Source organism: Pan paniscus, chromosome 14 (assembly GCF_029289425.2).
Source record: "Pan paniscus chromosome 14, NHGRI_mPanPan1-v2.0_pri, whole genome shotgun sequence".
In the NCBI taxonomy this organism is placed as follows: Eukaryota; Metazoa; Chordata; class Mammalia; order Primates; family Hominidae; genus Pan; species Pan paniscus.
This window is the reverse complement of record NC_073263.2, coordinates 101,930,176-101,949,339: the sequence shown is the minus strand read 5'-3', so window position 1 is coordinate 101,949,339 and position 19,164 is coordinate 101,930,176. Positions and strand designations below refer to the sequence as shown.

Sequence of the window (19,164 nt, the reverse complement as noted above, 5' to 3'; positions counted from 1 at the left end):
AGCTGCCTCCGGGTACTGAGGCTTCAAGTGATTTCCGTAAGTAACAAACAGCCTTCTAACTCGAAACCTATCTGGACATGCTACATTTACTGCAATTAGACAAGTAATGCATATAAATTCCAGTGACATCTTGCAACCCACACAACAGGGCTTGCATATAATATCCTCTCCAAGGACCAAGGAAGAACTTTTTCTGTGTTAATTTTAATGAAGGACTATGCATTGTTATCTTAATTAAACAGAAGCTTTAATTAGACAAAATTCTTTGGTGTTGAATATCAAAAGTCCATTCAAACTTTGCAAAGTTCTGTCATATTTCTGTCAATCATAAATGACTGATTTCATCCAGTCATCCTTCATGAATATGCAAAAAAAGACCCATAATCTTTCAAAACAGGGATACTCGTAAAAGAAAAAAAATAATTTCCAAATAAATATAAAAGTAATGGAAATTTAAAAATCATAGCTAATTTAAAATGAAAGTACTATTGGTTTTCTTCCTTTCACTCACTGATGCTTATTCCCTAACTCTTTAATATGAGAGGCTTACAGATGACATTATTATTATATGGTAGACAACCTAACAAGGTGATACTTAATCTTGCTCAAGTTTCCAAATAAACCTGCAGCAGAACTATGATATATGATCCCTAACAATTCCCCCACTATCACTTATTTCTCTTAAAAGATACTCATTAAAATCAGATTATCAGAGACCTCACTATTTCCTCTTCTGCTGGACCCTTGGGGATAGGGCGGGGGTGGCAGTGGACAAAGACTGCTGAAAACATTCTGACAAGTATCAGGTGCCCTAAAAAATATCCAGGCAAGAGATCTGCTTCTGGGACACAGTGTAGGGGAGGCTGCAGGCTTGCAGTGAAGCCCAGGGCTCAGTTTTGTGGCATTCTGAATATGGCGTGGCAGCAACAGTGCAGCATGGCTGGAGGGAGGGGCTGGGCAAATAACCCAAGTACATCGTGATAGGAATCCAGAAGTTCTGACCAGTGAAGGTCTGGGTCAGGATGAAGACCACACAGTATGGGGAACTCCATGATGACTGCAGGCAAATACAGTTGATCCTTGGAATCCATGGGAGACGGGTTCCAGGAGCACCACCCCCGCCCCGCCCTGCAGATACCAAAATCCGGGGATGTTCAAGTCCCTGATATAAAATGGTGTAGTATTTGCATCTAACCCAGGCACATTCTTCCATATATTGAATCACCTCTAGATTACCTATAATACCTTTGAATTATAATACCTAATACAATGTAAATGCTATCTAAATAGTTGTTATCCTCTATCATTTAGGGAATAAAGATGGGGGGGGAAAAGGCAGTACCTATTCAGTACAGATCCAAATCTTTTCCTCCCCGCTCCCCCAAATATCTGCAGTTGGTTGGATCCACAGATGCAGAGCCCATGGGCCGACTGTAGTAGGTCTAAGGACAGGAGAAGCCTCCTCAAGGCTTTCAAAGCCTCAACAGCGAGAGATGTTACTCAGTGGTTACCCACCCAGGCCCTCGCAGCAAAGCCTCAGGAAGACTGCGTGTGAGTCTACGTTCTCCCCATGCCAGCGCCGCGAGGCAGATCTAAGCATCATTCCCAAAGGCCTCTCTCACTGCTCCCAGACCTCACCTCAGCAGAAGCTGGGGATAGAAGAAAACTGAAACACATTACCCCAAAGAGACTGTTTAAACCAACAGAGGCCAAGATCCTGTTTACTCACAAATTTTTCTTCCCACCACCCACTACTAAAGGTAGAGGGCCTCTGACAAAGATGACAGGTGATAGAAAATACACTACATTTCATCATCTACACAATGAGTCATGAGTAGAAATTTGCAACTTCCCTACACAACTGAAACAAGGAAGCTATCATGACTCCAAACCATAAACTGAAACCTATCTGCCAGTACTAAGCGGGGCAAGGGATGTGTGGAAAGACATCACAGGCCTTCTCAGGCTTCCAGCAATACACAGATGCATAATCCCGAATAAGAGATACAGTGATTCTAATGATGCTAGCATCCAAGGAGGGAATCTAGATGGAAGTATAGGCCAAAGGAGAAGTAGAGAATGTCTCTTTGAACCACGGGTTAATACCAGAGAAAGGTGGGCTGGCTGAACCGAAGAATCCTTGTTACCATGCCAGATCCACTGTGTACATGCAACTCTTCAGTCAAGGGTGACTGAAGGGGCAGATGTGGAGTGGAGGTGGCATTTCGTGATAGACTCTGACACGAAGAACCAGCCTACCCTTTCAAACTAAATAACAGATTTGGTGAGAAATGACTAAGTAACGTGTCCAAAAAAAAGGCTGTAGCCTGCTTCACCTACCCTCCCGCCCTATTTCAACATAAACAACACTCAGAAAACAACCAATACCCGATGTCTGCATACAATTTGGAAAAAAAAAAAAAAAACTCAGAGAAAAAGGTAAATTAGTAGCATATAACACAAGAACTACTCAAAGAAACACAGGAAGAGTTCAGATAAATAGTTCTCCAAAGTCTCAAAGGCAACCATAGGAAACGTGACCCCTCTTAAAAAAATAAAAATAAAAAAAGAGCTCAAAGAAGAAAAACAAAGGTTCAAAGAAGAGATTATACAACAACAGAAGGAAATGAAAGTCAAGCTGATAGAACTCAGAAAAAAATGGAGAGAAAAATAACATTATTGAGATAAAAGCCACATTAAGAAGCAACCAAAAATAGAATAAATGTGACTAAAAAGAAAGATAAGGACTGAAGAAATCATATAAAATGAAATAGATAAGACTAACAATATAAAACCAATTTACTGAGAAGACAACAGATATGGAGGAGGAAGGGGGTTAGAAAGAATATGTAACTGTCCAAAGAGGCTCACAAAGCAAAAAAAAACAAATGTACATTCAAAGATACATAACAGGATAAAACTTGTCAAAATAAGTAAAACCTGGAATTTGTGGATTGATTATGTTTATAGAACTTTAAGGCTAGAGAAAGAATTATGGCCAGGCATGGTGGCTCACGCCTGTAAGCCCAGCACTTTGGGAGGCCCAGGCAGGAGGACTGCTTGAAGCCAGGAGTTTGAAACCAGCCTGGGCAACAAAGTGAGACCCCATCTCTACAAAAAAAATTTTTTTTACTTAGCCAGGCATGATGGCCAGTGCCCGTAGTCTCAGCTACTCAGGAGTCTGAGGCAGGGGAGATTGCTTGAGCCCAGGCCTTCCAAGCTACACTGAACCATGATTTTGCCACTGCACTCCAGGCTGGACGACAGAGCAAAATGCTGTCAAAAAAAAGAAAGAAAGAAAGAAAGAAAGAAAGAAAGAAAGAAAGAAAGAAAGAAAGAAAGAAAGAAAGAAAGAAAGAAAGAAAGAAAGAAAGAAAGAAAGAAAGAAAGAAAGAAAGAAAGAAAGAAAGAAAGAAAGAAAGAAAGAAAGAAAGAAAGAAAGAAAGAAAGAAAGAAAGAAAGAAAGAAAGAAAGAAAGAAAGAAAGAAAGAAAGAAAGAAAGAAAGAAAGAAAGAAAGAAAGAAAGAAAGAAAGAAAGAAAGAAAGAAAGAAAGAAAGAAAGAAAGAAAGAAAGAAAGAAAGAAAGAAAAAAAGAAAGAAAAGAGAAGAGAAGAGAAAAGGAAAAGAAAGAAAAGAAAAGAATAAAAAGAAAGTATGGAGGTATTAAGTTAGAAATAAAAAATCATGGGCTGGGCGCGGTGGCTCACGCCTGTAATCCCAGCACTTTGGGAGGCCGAGGCGGGCGGATCACCTAAGGTCAGGAGATTGAGACCAGCCTGACCAACATGGTGAAATCTCGTCTCAACTAAAAAGACAAAAATTAGCCGGGCATGGTAGTGGGTGCCTGTAGTCCCAGCTACTCGGGAGGCTGAGGCAGGAGAATCGCTTGAACCTGGGAGGCAGAGGTTGCAGTGAGCTGAGATCGCGCCACCACACTCCAGCCTGCACGACAGAGCGGGACTCCATCTCAAAAAAAATAAAAAATAAAAAATAAGAAATCATGTACAAGAAAGGAAAAAAACTCAGGTCAGTCTAATTTCTCAAAAGCAACACAGATACAGAAGACCACACAGCAATATAGTCTAAGTACTAAAAAAAAGGAAATGTTGTCCCCCAATTTTACACCCAGCAAAGATTTCCTTAAAGTATATCAAATAAATACATATTCTGTAGAATGTAAAAACTTAGTGCCCCTTCTTTAAAAAAATGAGTCATCTCTATACATATTGATTTGAAACCATTTTCAAGAAAATACAGAATAGTGTATACAGTGTGCTATCATTTTTTAAGAAAAAAATAACTATACATGTGTGTTTTTAAATGCAAAGAGTATCTCTGGACAAATGCTTAAGAGCGACAGAATAGCCGAGGAACAGGTATGAAAGGGAGGGCTTGTTTTTCCCCACAAATCCATTTGGACTTTTTGAACTTTGTACCATATATACATACAGTACATTAATTTTTTTTTTTTTAAGCCTCACTCTGTGGACCAGGCTGCAGCACAGTCTCGCAATCTCAGCTCACTGCAACCTCCGTCCACCTCCTGGGTTCAAGCGATTCTCCTGTCTCAGCCTCCTGAGTAGCTGGAATTACAGGCGCCTGCCACCAGGCCCGGCTAATTTTTGCATTGTTAGTAGAGACGGTGTTTCACCACGTTGGCCAGGCTGGTCACAAACTCCTGACCTCAGATGATTGGCCCGCCACGGCCTCCCAAAGTACTGGGATTACAGGCATGAGCCACTACATCCACTCTAAAGTTTTTTTTTCAAGTGAAGTGTGCTCATTTTCTCTGTCATTACAATATGCAATCAACAACCACTTCAGACCTTTCACTAGTAGGCACACAATAAATCGTAGCTGTTTTTTTTAAACTGCATTTGAGTTAACAGGTGGATACTAATTTCTATTTCTCTGGTTGTAGATTTACAGACTTCAACTACAACACCAAATTTTACAATGTGTTTCAGATAATCTCTCTTCCTCATCTGAAAGAGACCTGAACTAACAAGGTCAAATATCTCTGCTACATCTATAATTCTGTGGTTACAAAGCCCTTTTATTTCAGATGTATTTAGATGGTTAATGTCTTTGTTTTTTTGAGATAGGGCCTCACTCCGTCACCCAGGCTGGAGTGCAGTGGCATGATCATGGCTCACTGAGCCTTGACCTCCCAGGCTCAAGTGATCCTCCCACCTCAGCCTCCCGTGTAGCTGGGACTACAGGCACGAGCTACCACCTCCAGATTTATATATTTATTAATTTATTTTGGAAAGACAGGTTCTCACTATGTTGCCAGGGCTGGTCCCGAATTCCTGGGCTCAAGCAGTCCTCCCACCTTGGTCTCCCAAAGTGCTGAGATTACAGACGTGAGCCACCATATCTGACCTCAGACATTTAATTTCTAATATGGCTATTTCCAATATTATAAAGTGAGTGTTTTGCTCACATACCTCTGTGTGAGGTTAGAACTTTTTGACATTTTGCCTTTAATTGACAATAAAAGCTAACAAATTAAATCAAATTCAGTGTGGGGATAAAAAGAAAAATAAGCCAAAAGTGAAGTGATAAATGACATAATATCCTGAGGCACAAGTAAAATCTGCTCCTTTCAAGGCAGACAATATTATCAAAATGTCTTAGCACTGTGAAAACACTGGAGTATTTTAAATTATGCAAAAAACTCTGTATTTCATAAACTATCCAAAGACACAACGCTAGAGGTGTTTAGCAGCCATGCTAATGTAAACAAAGATTTTATAATTTGCCCTGAAATTGACCAAGGACTCAAGTGCACCAAACTTACATTAATTATAACCCTGCCCCCTACTCTCAGCAGATGACTTCTTCTCTTTACCAAAATCGAAGCCATAGGCCCAAGTCCTTATTTTCTTGCCTAACCAGCCATGCTCTTTCCTTCACTCACATCTCATGCCCTCTCTGTTCTTAGTTAATCCTTTTAACTTCGCTGTTCTCCAGCTTTCAGTCTACACTGGCGTCTCGCCTCTGCTTTCAAACACATGCACAACTCCATAGCTCCCTAACTGTGTCTCTTCCTTTCTCTGACAGGTTCTAAAACAAGTTCTCTGCAGCTATTTTCTTACCATACACCTTTCCCCATAACCTTCTATAATCTGACTACTAAAACTGTATTGTGAAAAATCACAAATCTTCAGCAATTTCTTTTCTTTTCTTTTTTTTTTTTGAGACAAAGTCTCGCTCTGTTGCCCAGGCTAGAGTACAGTGGTACAATCTTGGCCCACTGTAGCCTCCGCCTCCCAGGTTCACGCAATTCTCCTACCTCAGCCTCCCAAGTAGCTGGGATTACAGGCGCCCACCACTACACCTGGCTAATTTTTGTATTTTTAGTAGAGATGGGGTTTCACCATGTTGGCCAGGCTGGTCTTGAACTTCTGACCTCAAGTGATCCGCCCACTTCGGCCTCCCAAAGTGCTGGGATTACAGGCGTGAGCCATCACGCCCAGCCAATTTCTATAGCCTCTTCTGAATTCTCATTATTCTTTACTTGTCAGCAGGAAGAAGGACCTCTCTGAGGAGGTGATCTTGAGCAAAGACTGGAAGGGTGAGTAGGAATTAAGTATGCTAGTGATGGGTGTGTGGGAATATTCTAGAAGGAATATCATATTTTAAAAAAAAAAGAAAGAAAAAAACCCTGAGGTGAGAAAGAGCTAAGCTTGTTTGAAACCCGTGTGGATGGAGCAGAGAGAAGGGGAGGCCGGCTCTTGAAGAACAGGGACAGGAGTGGGAAACATGAAGCAGTTCCACCTGCAGAGTGCCATTGTCTGCTGTCCTTTTTTTTCTTCTTTTTTCTTTTTTTTTTTTTTTTGAGGTGGAGTCTCACTCTCTCGCCCAGGCTGGAGTACAATGGCATGATCTTGGCTCACTACAACCTCCACTGCCTGGGTTCCAATGATTCTCCCACCTCAGCCTCCCGAGTAGTTGGGATTACAGGTATACACCACCATGCCCGGCTAATATTTTGTACTTTTAGTAGAGACGGGGTTTCACCATGTTGGCCAGGCTGGTCTCGAACTCCTGATCTCTGCCCACCTCGGCCTCCCAAAGTGCTGGGATTACAGGCGTGAGCCACACTGTCCATTTTTGAAAGATCATGCAGGCTATAGCTTGGACAATGAATTAGAGGAAATAAAACTAAAAGTCATGGTGATCAGATCTAGAGCCCTGGTGGTATAGAGAAGAGGGACATTCAGAAGTAGTGTCAGCTGCAGCAGGAACATGGGACATGTGAATACAGTGGTGAAGACAGGAAGGAGTCACTGAGGATAAGGGAGGAGAAGTTATCAGAGAAACAGCAACCCTTCTGCCCAGTGTAGGATGCTCAGCTGGCCCTGACCAGCAGATGCATGTTAACTGTGCCCTTGGTATGTGACGTTCACCAGCAATGGTAAGGTGCTCATGCGCAGGCATAGGGAAGGTGGAGGCAGAGTTCCTCTAAGTTTGAGACTGATGGAAGAATGAAGGAGTGAGCAGTTAAGGGTATTCATGAGTGAGTGACTATAATGCCAGGCCAGGGACTGGATAAAGGATGTAAAAACAGGAGTGGTGTCTGTGGATGGAGAGAAAATACAGGGAATAATGATTGTATGGAGACAGACAGACAGACCAGGAACTGGCTGCTGGTCTTCACGTGCAGGGAGAGGGATACAGGGAAGGGGAGCTGAAGGTTGCCAAGAGGAAGATGGGGTAGTGAAGACTGATGATGTGATTTCAAAAAAGAAAGGGCTTACAAGAAAGAGCGGAGCAGTCGTCCTGAATGACACGAGGAGGAAAGTAATCCCACCTCCTGTCTTGGAGGTGCGTGTGGTATGAGAACAAAACTACCCTAAGGTTTTAGTTAGGGTAAGTAATTAGTGGAACATTCCAGAAAAGGCTGATACAAAAGGCTGTTGGTCTGAAAGCGGGCAATACAGGGGGCACAGTGGAAGGGGCTGGGAGGCAGTGGAGAGATGACAGAGAAGGGTAGAGGACATAGAATTAGAAATAATGGAGGCTGGAGTGGCTCTCAAATACCGCAAATTCTCTCCGTCTCCACCAATAACATCTTAGACCAAATCCCGGCCACTGCATCTCTCAGGCAGACTGCCACGATACTCTGGCCTCCCCACATGCATCTTCCATATCTCCAACTGGTTCTCCCCACTACAGCCAGAATAATCTTTGTAAAGATGAAACCAATCATTCACTAAACAGAGATGAAGGGGAAATAAACACATGGAAGTGCCGCCTGTTTTTGAAAAGTGTAAACTCCAAAAAAGACATGGAGCACGGAGTGTTTGGTATAAAAACATCATATGCCTCACCATTCCACCGTCACTTAAAGGCTAAATGCTAATTTAAACTATTGGCATTATAAATTTGAATTAACCAGGACAAGGCTTTGGTGGGTACAGTTCATGAAATTCATCTCAGTGTACTCTATTTTCTGAAAACTTTCCCCAGCTTAACCAAACATATCAGTTTGGTTGAAAATTATTTATAATTAGAATACACATGACAGGCTGGGCACGGTGGCTCACGCCTGTAATCCCAGCACTTTGGGAGGCCAAGGCGGGCAGATCACCTGAGGTTGGGAGTTCGAGACTAGCCTGCCCAAAATGGAGAAACCCCGTCTCTACTAAAAATACAAAATTAGCCAGGCGTGGTGGCACATGCCTGTAATCCCAGCTACTCGGGAGGCTGAAGCAGGAGAATTGCTTGAACCTGGGAGGCAGAGGTTGCAGTGAGCCGAGATCGCGCCATTGCACTGCAGCCTGGACAACAAGAGCAAAACTCCATCTCAAAAAACAAACAAACAAAAAGAATATACATAATACTGGTCAGGCGCGGTGGCTCACGCACCTGTAATCCCAGCACTTTGGAAGGCCAAGGCGGGTAGATTATGGGGCCAGGAGTTTGAGACCAGCCTGGCTAAGATGGTGAAACCCCGTCTCTACTAAAAACACAAAAATTAGTTGGGCGTGGTGGCGGGTGTCTGTAATCCCAGCTACTCAGGAGGCTGAGGTCACTGGAACCCGGGAGGTGGAGGTTGCAGTGAGCTGAGATCGTGCCATTGCACTCTAACCTGGGCAACAGAGCAAGACTCCATAAAAAAAATACACACACACACACACACACACACACACACACACACACACAGATATTTAAAACAAGTTCAAAAACATGATTTGGCTGGGCACGGTGGCTCACGCCTCTAATCCCAGAATTTTGGGAGGCCGAGGCGGGTGGAGTACTTGAGGTCAACAGTTCGAGACTAGCCTGGCCAACATGGTGAAACTTTCTCTCTACTAAAAATATAAAAATTAGATGGGCATGGTGGTGGGCACCTGTAATCCCAGCTACTCAAGAGGCTGAGAACTGCCTGAACCTGGGAGGTGGAGGTTGCAGTGAGCTGAGATCATGCCACTGCACTCCAGCCTGGGCGACAGAGCGAGACTCCGTCTCAGAAAAAAAAAACAAAAACATGATTTATGTCCTATTTCAAGAAAGCATCTCCCCACATGTCATAATCCACCTATCACTCTGGATTCCATTAAAAGCATTTCACTGCATTTGTGGTACAAATAACGCTGAAGTGGAACATTTTCCATGAGTTGTTTGGAACATTCGATTTTCCTATCTACGTCATCATAGGGAAAAAGAAAGTACACACCCTAAATTAATTTGACATTTGAGAGATATTACTGACATCCTTTACCATTAAAAAACAAAAAAGAAACACTTCCTCAGAGATACCTCATGACATAGTTAAAATATTATAGCTTCTATTACAACAAGCACCTGCTAAACATTTAATTTTATTCAACTTTAGAAATGTAAAACTTACAAAACAAAATATTTGCCAAAAAACCATTTCCAAAAATAATAAACTTTAGGAAGACAGAGGCTGTAAAAAGTGTTTTCGATTCACCTCATAAGTCATCCTTTTTGTCATACACAAATTCCAAGTTTTTTCTTTGTCATCAAATGTTAAGGAGATTAGCATTGTGCAGAGTGAAAATATAAAATCAAAACCCCGGTATTCTGCTATTTTTAAAAAGACTTTGATCATATATCTTGCTTCTACTTCTGAAGATGATATGAAGGATAAAAAACCGATTTGTTGGTCAAGTTATATCTAATTCTCAGAAAGGAATAACTAGTTCCTGCTCCTGTAATAGACTTTCATAGTATATCTTAGAAGTGACTGTTCTGCACAAACTGTGGAAAAAGATCTGTACATTTCTGATTGCTTTGTTTTGTTTTGGAGACAGGGTCTCACTCTGTCACCCAGGCTGGAAAGCAGTGGTGGGATCCAGCTCACTGCAGCCTCAACCCCCTGGGCTCAAGCAATTTGCCCACATCAGCGGGTTGAGTAGCTGGGATTACAGATGTTTGCCATCATGCCTGGCTAATTTTTTTTTTTTTTTTTTGTAGAGGTGTGGTCTCACTATGTGCCCAGGCTGGTCTCGATCTCCTGGCCTCAAGCAATCCTCTTACCTGAGCCTTCCAAAGTGCTGAGATTACAGGCATGAGCCACTGTTTTCGGATTCGACTTGTGGGCTAGAAAGAATCCTAGAAATAATACACTCCAACTCAACGCTCTCCTCCTCCCATTTTACATCTAAAAAAATTAAAGAGCCATATAAATTATGTAATTTATAGGGGCAATTACCTTGCAATACTCCTTAGAGTATTTCACTTAAGTTCACATGTGAAAAGCAAAATAGCAAATGTAATCTAAATATGAAGATATAGTGCTTGTATACAGTAGATGCTCACTGCATATTTGCAAGACTGTTTTAGAGATGGAGATGTTTATTGCTTCTTTTTAGTTCTTATCATTTAACTACTGCTAACAAAAAGTATGATTATTAAATTATCTATCAAATAGATGATGTATATCCCATTCCCCATTAACAAAGAACTTTGTATACTATGCAGTTAATTACACTGTGACATTACCACCATCCAACGTTATTATAGTTCACTAAATTCTACATAAACTGCAACTAGAGATGTGAAGCACAAACATACTTTAAAATTCTAAAAAGCCAAGATGCTGACAATAAGCACATAAATTTCCAATTATTTAATAGATCTAATAACGTTGCTAAGTCACTCGCTTCAGTGCTGATTTCTAGGCAAAGCATGACAAAACTCAAACAATTTAATGCTCTTATAATAATTGATTCTTAATGTTTTAGTATAAACTGTAACACAGTTTTAAACCTTAACATAACACAAAAAGGGGAGGCTTTCTTTACCCTGCTTTCCTATTTACTAAAATATTATTTTAAAACAGAGCTATCATACCTCTAGTGACCTCCCAGAGGGAAATGAGATGGTTGTTTTATACAAACAAAAGAAGGCAACCATTTTTATAAGTTTGCTCTTTATCACCATCACCTTGGAAACAGCCTTTTATTTCTCTCCCAAATACATATGTAATAATGACAAAAACATCAAGAGGAATTACACATAATGATAGTGAAGATCTGTCAATCTGTCACAAAAGATTATATTAAATATGCATGTGTTACAAATGTAATTAAATATATCTCAAAGGATGTGAATTGCAAAAACAAATTTTAGGTATTGGTCTACAATCAGTCAGGTTGGCTAGTTTCTGTTTAATTATCACCTCATTAATTGATCAGTAACAACTTTAATTTCAGTTTTACGGTCTACAAAAATATCCTACATTATTTTGCCCACAGTTTAATTATAGTAGTAGTTTCTTTTGGATTGGTGTGATAAGGTCATTCTCTGCAGATCACACTGTAAATTATATCAGCTTAATGAATAACTCCAGGTAGATGAGTTCTTTACATAAAGAACAATTGAAACTGCCTTTCGCTCCCCTACCTGATTATGGTGGAATCCTGTGTTTCTATGCAGTATTGCCGTGAATGGTAGCAATGCTTGTGTTTGAACCTCAGTTCCACAAGTAACCTAATTGTTCATGTGTCCATTTTCTCATATGTAAAATGCATATTCAAGGAGTGGTTGTGAGGAATGAAGTCAAGCCCTTAGAACAGCACCTAGTACATAATAAGCCCTCAATGAATGCTGGCTGTTGGTGGTAGTTCAACTTAGTGACGCTCTATACTCCTCCCCAAAAATGATTATTAGAGATCTATTTTTCTCCTTTTCCAAGCATGCCTACTTTTACTGTTCTTCAATTTTTCTTGTTCTTCACTAATATCTCCTCCATTATTTATTCTCTTAATTTCATCAGATTCCTATTAGTATGCTTTTGCTTTTCATATGTATTTTGCTACCACTGATGTCCTCCAATAAATCCCATTACCTAAGCTGGTGGTTTACCACCACAGAATACATCTATTGTCTAAGTGGACTATAAGACGTCCATAAAAATGGCTACGTATTTCCTTTGCCTAATTCCCACACATTGTGACTGTGATGTGCTGTTTCTTGTTAATCCTACCTACTTTATATTATTATCTGTGACTGTTTAGCATTCTAGTACTATCCTTAGACACTCAGAATTTCCCCTAGTAGTCCATGTCTCCTGGCCAACAATAAATGCATTTGATATTCTGTTTTCTATGCTCCTATCTACCAAGGATTTTCCAGCAGGTTTGAGTTCTGTTTTTTAGCCTCTGTGGCCACCAGTGACATTATTCCTAATATGTACATACTAAAATATTAATTATATTTTACATTATAATACAAATAACATGTTTAATAGTTTTATGTTTGTATCTTAAATTTATTTGCTACAATTTTATTCCCAAAATAGTTGGTGGATTACAAATTGATTAACAGGATTCTTTTGTAAGCATGAACAATAAAACTCCTTTTTCTTTTCATTTGTTTGCTATCATGGTTTGTCCCAATTTCTTTGATAGGTAAAGGTGAGCTATAGAAACTGATGCCCCAGACCCACTCATCACATCCATCCACAGAATAAGCTAACAATCAGCCATTTATTCTGTGCCCATTACATCTCAAGGAAGACGCTGGTTTTAAAAAAAAACAAAACTAACTATCCATTAGGTTGTTCATAATAAAGCATGCACTTGTACAGAGTATACAGGGCACTATCAGCTGTAAGCCACCACCATGACCTTACTTTTAACTGTTAAATTTACAGTTACCAGTGTCCTTTTATTGCACCTAATAAGAAATAGAAAAATGGTATAGTTAGCCTCTATTGTTCTAATAAACATCCTGGGGAGGTATTTCTTTGTATCTTGTTTGTTTCTTGTAAAACAATTTCAGATATACATAAAAGTTATAGCAATAGTACATGGAGTTCCCTTACACCCTTCACCCAGATTCCCTAGCTGCTAACATTTCTGAGCAGTAAAGAATACATTTTATGATGTCCCATTACCCTTTAATACTTCAGCATTTATTCCCAAGTACAAGGACCCTCTCCTTAGTGAATGTGAACAGAGTCTGTGAACTAGACGGCAATACTGGAGTAATAGTAACTTCCTGATTTTGTTGACTGCACTGTGCTATCAACAACATTTTGCTGTCACTAACATTTTGTCGACAGCACAGTGCAGTCAACAAAACAGGAATTTACTATTAACCCAATATTACCAACTAATCCACAAACTCTATTCAAATTCTAATAGCCCCAATAATGTCCTTTATGGTATGTCTAAGATCTAATTTAGGCTCATACATTTAGTTTTCATGTCTCTTTGGTGTCTCTCTCAACCTGAATAGTTCCTTAACTTTGCTCGTCCTTCATGATTTTCCTTGTGCTATGGACTGAATGGTTGTGTCCCCTCAAAATTCATATGATAAAAGCCTAACTCTCAATATGACAGTATGAGGAGACAGGACCTTTGGGAGGTAATGAGGTGGTGGGGGTGGAGCCCTCCTGATGGCACCAGTGCCCTTATAAGAAGAGACACAAGAGCTGCTTCCTCTCCCTCTGCTCTCAGCCATGAATGAACACAGCAAGAAAGATGGCCATCTACAAACCAGGAAGTGGGTCCTCACCAAACACCGGATCTGCCAGCACCTTGATTTTGGACTTGTCAGCCTACAGAACTGGAGGAATAAATGACTGTTGTTTAAGCCACCCATTCTACGGTATATTTATTATAGCAGTCCAAATTGACTAAGACACTTTCCAGACTTGCAGGGCATAGACCAGTTAATTTGGGAAAATGTTTCCTCTTGATTAATGTATTTTTATCTGGAATACCACAGAAGTAATGTTGTGCTTTTTTCAGCATCAAATCAGGAGGCACAGCCTGGTCAACATAGCAAAACCCTGTCTCTATTAAAAATACAAAAAATTAGCACGGCTTGGACACCTGCAATCCCAGCTACTTGGGAGGCTGAGGCATGAGAATCACTTGAACCTGGGAGGCGGAGGTAACAGTGAGTCAAGATCGTGCCACTGCACTCCAGCCTGGGCAACAGAGCAAGACCATGTCTCAAAAAAAAAAAAAAAAATCAAGAGGCACACCTGTCCCATTACCAGTAAGGTTACTTTATTACTGGTTAGGATGGTTTCTGCCAAGTTTGTAAAGTTAAGCCCTAAGCAAATACATCTAAATCTGTTTCTGTGTCTACTGATTTAAAAAAAAATGACTTCACATTGATACCTCTGATTCCAAACATTTCAACAATGTAGGATTTATTTTAACCTTCCCCTATTCTATATTTGCAACTCCCTTCAAAGACAGACAGTGAGAAACTGCCTCACATTATCCGGCTAACTAACAAGTTTGCTACTATTTTCTTTCCCAATTTGTCTGACATACACATAAATCTTCTACTTTAAATATATTTCACAGTAGGTCAAAGAGTATATATTATAGAAAAAAAATGACAGTGCTTTAACAAAAAAAACAGTCAACCGATTTGACACTAATGCAAAATTTAATAAGAAACGAGTTTCTCTTGGGGAAAAAAAAGAGTGTGCTAGGTTGTTGGTGGACATGGGTTTGGGAATTTAGGATACTGCAATTCAACAAACTTTAAAAAAAATAGCATCAATTTACAGGACTGCAATACGTGCTATAAAATACTTCAGAATAAAAACAGTGGTGTGCAAGGAGAGGTCCGCAAGAACTGCACATGGTGCTCACTACACTAGTAGCTCCATTGTGTGTAGACTTTACAATTTTCCTGGCAGGTTGGGCGTGGTGGCTCATGCCTGTAATCCCAGCACTTTGGGAGGCCAAGGCAGGTGGATCACGAGGTCAAGAGATCAAGACTATCCTGGCCAACACGGTGAAACCCTGTCTCTAATAAAAATACAAAAATTAGCTGGGCATCACGGCATGCACCTGTAGTCGCAGCTACTCAGAGGGCTAAGGCAGGAGAATCGCTTGAACCCAGGAGGCGGAGGTTGCAGTGAGCTCAGATCATGCCAATGCACTCCAGCCTGGGGACAGAGCGAGACTCCATCTCAAAAAAACAAAACAACAACAAAAACAAAAAAAAATTTCCCTGGCAAAAAATTAAGGAAAATAGATAATTAGTCAGGCTATTTGGACAGTCACGTTTTGTACCAAAGAATCCCAGTCCATATAGTACATTAATTAGCAAACCAATTTGGCCATAGAAACGGGTTTGTTGAATCATATCACAAGTACGGGTGACAGGCTGGGCATGGTTGCTCACGCCTGTAATCCCAGCACTTTGGGAGGCTGAGGTGGGTGGATCACTTGAGGTCAGGAGTTCAAGACCAGCCTGACCAACATGGTGAAACCCCATCTCTACTAAAAATACAAAAATTAGCTGGGCATGGTGGCGTGCCTGTAATCCCAACAGCTACTCAACAGATTCAGTTGCTTGAACCTAGGAGGCAGAGGTTGCAGTGAGCTGAGATCATGTCACTGCACTCCATCCTGGGCGACAGAATGAGACTCCATCTCAAAAAAATAAATAAACGAGTGGGGGTGACAAAAATGGCCAACTCTAAAAGACACACTGATATAGTTTGGATAGTTGTCCCTGTTCAAATCTCATGTTGAACTGTAATCTCCACTGCTGGAGGTAGGGACCAGTGGGAGGTGTTCGGATCATGGTGAGACAGCCAAGCGGGAAGGGGCCCCTGGAAAAACTCCAACTGGCCTGTGCACTGGGGTGGAGCCTCAGGAAGTCCTCACCATCTGCACCGTTTGGCCCCTCCTCTTCCTATGTGGAAGGAGGAATTTAAGCTGTGGGCGAGAAGCACTCTAGCAGGAACTCTGGCCTCGCTGAGTCCCTGTTCCCCCCTTTTTTCCCTTTTCACCCTATAAAACCCTGCCTTACTCCCATTCAAACTGCAAGCCTGAATTCTTCTGGCCATGGGACAAAGAACCTCATCTTTAGCCGAACTAAGGAAAAGTCCAGGAACCATTTTTGGCGCCCAATGTGGGGCTCAAGAAGCAGTGAGTGAAATGGGGACTCAAAACCTCTCACTGTGGCTCCTAAGCCTTTTTATCCTGAGATTTCTGAGGGTGGAGGAAACTGTGCCCCCACCACCTGCTGCTCCCAGGGGTTGAGAACCAACCCAACCTTTCCATAGCCCTTTTCTTCCTTTTTTGGGAGGGACCAGAGAGCAGCAGCTCCCTATCTCCCTCCTCCACTGCTGAGGCTTGGACACATGGTCCAAGGGCACCCGGGGTGGCTGGCTGGCATTTTCTGCCACGAGCCACTGGAGCCTTCCCCTTCCCCAGCCAAGGGTTTCAACTCCATCGGACAGTAATTAAGCTTAAGCTTCTCTCCTCGGTGGAAGAACCACTTGCATGAGAATAAAAGGTTCTTTCCCAGGCATTTTTTAACCTGTTGTTGTTTTGTTTGTTTTTTTTTCCCTACTCTACCCTGTCAACAGTTAACTTTTAAGTTTTTTCTCTTTTAGAAAACACTTTACTAGGCCAGACCCCCACCCCGGAACTATCACTGTTTGTATTCTCTGCAAGGTGTTGGTTATGAAATCAGGCTTCCATCTTGTTTTACATCCTGAGGGCATGGCTTCTAACTCCAGTGGCAAGGCTTTGTTTAGCAATCCTGCCTTAGGGGATGAGCCCTCTCTGGTTCCATATCTGCATGTCTTCCTAGCCCTGTCTCAAAGGGCCCCACCCAGCGACTGGGTTTTCTTTTGCCTGTCTGTGTATATACTGTGTGTGGTATCTGTAAAAAGAGCTCTAATTAATTTGGCCTAAACAAAGACAAGCACTTGGATCTAATATTTTTTAAAGGGAAGATAAAAACTGTGATACCTTTCAGTTCACATGACTATAATCACTGAGAAACAAAAACAGCCTTAAGGATTATTGGTAAAGAGCAGATGTTGTCAAAATGTAAATACGTGGACTAAACAATGCAGGTCAGATACAAAGTTTGCTAAGTATTTTGAGGTTACAAGCTGCTTTTTGAGTTTTGAGAACTATTTGACTTGCTGGCTTCACAACTGGTAAGGGCTGGGGACATATAACCATGCTCTTAATTAAGAAGGCAAACCTTGGCAGCACTTAGCACACAATTAAACAATTAAAACAACTTATCAAGTTTGTTTGTTTGTTTAAGACGGAGTCTCACTCTGTCACCCAGGCTGGAGTGCAGTCGTGCAATCTTAGCTCACTGCAAGCTTCGCCTCCTGGGTTCAAGAAATTCTCCTGCCTCAGCCTCCACAGTAGCTGGGATAACAGGCGCCCGCCACCATGCCCAGCTAATTTTTTGTATTTTTAGTAGAGACAGGGTCTCACCATGTTGGTCAGGCTGGTCTTGACCTCCTGACCTCAGGTAATCCACCCACCTCAGCCTCCCAAAGTGCTGGAATTACAGGCATGAACCACCATGCCCAGCCCCAAGTTTTAAAAAAGTTAAAAATTGCTAGGAGTTACTATTATAACATGTAATTAAGACTACTGGAAATAGATTTACATGCAAGGTATGTAAGAACAGTAAAATGTGTTTTTTAGCAAAAGGTTACAAGGAGGCATGGAAATATAAATTTTTGTCTAGGTTAAAGGACAGTTTTAAATTAGGAAAAAGCTGAAGGTTCAAACAAGTGGTGGAAGAATTGTGGAAATGAATCTTGCAGAAAAACTATGTGAACATATTGACTAAATTCCAAAAGGTATTATATGGTTTTTCTGTAGATTGAGCATTGAAATAAAAACACAACAAGGTTTTTGTAAGGCGCTAATCTGCTCTTTGGCAAAATTCGTAAAGGGTTATAAAAGGTTTTTACTTATTTAAAATTTCTGAGTCATTACTTTGGCAAAATAAATAATTTATGGTAATCTGGAATTCTATTTTATAACACAAAGTATTTAAACCTTGAACGTTTAATGGCCTTCTCAAAATCAAACTTCAGTTTCAAAATTGTCTTTCCTGACAACTGGCTTTTTGGATAGTCCAGAGGGCCCCTGGAATGTCCAGAAAGAGAGGTAAACAGGATTATTTAACATGTTTAGTTACATGGGATTGCCAAAATGATGTTCAATCTTCTTTAGGTTATATTTTTGTGAATAATGCTAATATGTGTTCCCAAATTGTATGGGATTTCTAAAATTCTAATGTCCAAGTATATGCTATTAATCATAATTAAGGTTGTTATGTTAGTTATTGTAAACCATGGAGATAACCAAACTTATTTGTCAGTTGTGTTTCTAACTGTAACTACCCTGGATATTTAGCTATTCACAGCAATTGTTGTCTTGTTTTAATCCTTTTCAAAAGATGGTTTATAATAAGCTACAGAATTTTAACAGGTCCTCTCAAATACAGGCTTCTAATAACTTTGAAGATTGTAACATTGAAATAAAGGAAAAAGTACAAGACTCATAAAGAGCTGAAGTGTTCACAAATATCAAGCAAAACAAGAGAACTTAATGGAGTGAACTCAGAAACCTGAAGCAACCTTTTTGACTTTTGCTTGGAATATTGCTGATCCTTGTTTAGTTTTTCAGAGTCAAGGAAACTTATTTTGAACTATTTTTCTCTTTTTTTGGGTGGGGAAACAGTTTCACTCTTGTTGCCCAGCCAGGCTGGAGTGCAATGGCATGATCTCGGCTCACTGCAACCTCCACCTTCCCGGTTCAAGCGATTCTCCTACCTCAGCCTCCTGAGTAGCTGGGATTATAGGCATGTGCCACCACACCCAGCTAATTTTGTATTTTTAGTAGAGATGGGGTTTCTCCATGTTGGTCAGGCTGG

At 40.8% G+C, this 19,164-nt stretch overlaps 1 protein-coding gene across 3 annotated transcripts in view; it reads right to left on the bottom strand.

Moving 5' to 3' along the window:
- The window catches only part of PCCA (propionyl-CoA carboxylase subunit alpha), a 439,968-nt gene that overhangs the window by 106,739 nt on the left and 314,065 nt on the right, over nucleotides 1-19,164 (bottom strand). The window lies entirely within an intron of this gene.